Source organism: Cyprinodon variegatus, unplaced genomic scaffold (genome assembly GCF_000732505.1).
Source record: "Cyprinodon variegatus isolate N-32 unplaced genomic scaffold, C_variegatus-1.0 Scaffold359, whole genome shotgun sequence".
Classification (NCBI taxonomy): Eukaryota; Metazoa; Chordata; class Actinopteri; order Cyprinodontiformes; family Cyprinodontidae; genus Cyprinodon; species Cyprinodon variegatus.
Window position 1 is genome coordinate 612,179 of NW_015150812.1, and position 2,020 is coordinate 614,198.

General features: G+C 37.3%; 1 long non-coding RNA gene across 1 annotated transcript; it reads left to right on the forward strand.

The window, feature by feature from the left end:
- Positions 1-258: 258 nt before the first annotated feature.
- On the forward strand, positions 259-1,450 carry LOC107091960. Its single transcript, XR_001481553.1, has 3 exons — positions 259-487; positions 671-851; positions 956-1,450. It is a non-coding gene; the product is annotated as an uncharacterized LOC107091960 (long non-coding RNA).
- Positions 1,451-2,020: the final 570 nt, after the last annotated feature.

A 2,020-nucleotide genomic window follows, 5' to 3' on the forward strand; every position in this document is an offset into this window, starting at 1 on the left:
CAAAGGTAGGACTGATTTTATTTGGTTTGCTTGGTTTTACTGGTGTTTTAGGAGGATGTTTTTTTTGTGGTTTTGCTGGTGATTTTGGCTTTGGCTGATTCAGTGTCTTGTTGGCTTTCATGAACAATGCATCTTTCATGGCTGATACATGCATGGTTGAAACCAGGCCCACCAAAACATAAATTTGGGTATAAATTGTATTTTGGCTGTCTCAGTGATTTTTCTATTTTTTTTTTTTTTTTTTTTTTTTTTTTTTTTTTTTTGCATTTTGTTCTGTTTTGTTCTACATCTGTGGTTGGTGGATATTAGAATGAGGTAGATAGTCTTGTAGAGGCGTCTCAGACACAAAGTGTGTGTCAGTCTCAGAGTTAGTCAGCTACAACTTATTAATATTGTAAATTAGCTCCAGCCCCCTTTCAAAGGGGGCCCTCAGGCTTAACTAATCCTGTTGTTTCTGTTCCAGAATGTCCCCAGCCAGCGATCAACAGTAAGTATCAGTGAATTTACCGATTTTCTCTAGTAAAATGTCACAAAATAACTTTATTTATAGTGGAAACCAGTTGCAGGAATATCTGCTGCAAAAACCGTAAAATATTCTGGCTGCTTTTTGGATAAAAATGCAACTATTTCTGTAAAACATCATAAATTAGTTTTTACTCTTTTCTTACAGAAGTTTCTGAGATCCACAAAGAACCAAGTCATAGTAAGTTTCTTTGTCTGTCACGTTTTAATAATTACCTTTTTAAAAAGAAAATAACCTCTTTCTACTCTGTTCTCCAGGGGGAAGGATCTGTGTTTACATTGTGATAGCTGCCTTTGCCATTGCTCTCGGTGCATTATTGATTTTGAAGGTAAGTGTTTATGGTATATAAAGTTATATAACATGAAGAGATTTTGGTGGGGGGGGACACAGCTGTAGATTGATCACTTCTTCTTTTGACCTTTGGTTTCTCAGATTCGACTTGACAGACCCAGCGACGTTGATCCAGAATGCGGTTGAACACTGAACATGCAATGAGAATCCTGTTCGTTTCTGCCACTGTATACCCCCCTGGAGCACAGAACCTACAAATACAGATTTAGATCAGACTAGTTTAGCTTTATCTCCATTGTAGTGAATGAGACACACCTATAAAAACTTTGCTTTTTTTCTACTCCAAACCAGGTTCTTTTATTTAAATTTGTTTTTATTTAAAATTGCTTGAAACCTTTTTGTACGTTGGTCAGAAATGAAAAGGGACTACTTTATTATAACTGTAAGAACCAGACATCACATTAGTTTAAGTGGGTGAGATTAAAGCAGGTGGTTAATCATTTCTGATCTTGACATTAGTTTGGCTTTAAAAATGTAATTATCTTGGTGTTTAGTACGGATACCTTACTGTTCCAACAGAGGCTACATTTCCCTATAATGAAATTTTACATAACAAAAAAAAGGATGAAATCCAGTGGAGGGCTACACCTCCGGATGTTTCGCCAAGAGCCCCAGATCTCTCTTGTTGGTTGCATGCGCAGGAAAGCAGCCTGTAGCATTCCCGTAATGTTACATTCCCTGTAACATTATGCATTATGTAGCATCCGTTTATTTAACTAGGATGAATAGTTGAATACTTTTTTCCCACGACAGCTACATTCCCTGTAGCATTACCAACAGCTGCTGCTAAAAAGACTGATGTCCCAGATATGTGAAGCTGTGACTGACTTCCAGACGTTCTTTGCCCCGGTGTTGTATGAAATTCTGTTCCCCTTGTGTCGGGAGCGCGCATTGAAGCCAGAGAGGCGGACATGGCGAATGGGACCATTTTCACTAAAAACAACTCCTATAATGATGTCATGGTTGTAACATCCAGTTTAATAAGCAACTGTTGTTTCCAAAATTGTAAAATAAATGAATAAATAAACGAGATCCCTTTTAAGCTGTTTTGTGTTGTTTTTTTAACGCCAAGATAATCAGTCTTTCTCAAACTTCTGTCCCTTCAGCCTGAAAGAAATAAAAGTCAGTCACCAAACAGTTTTCCAC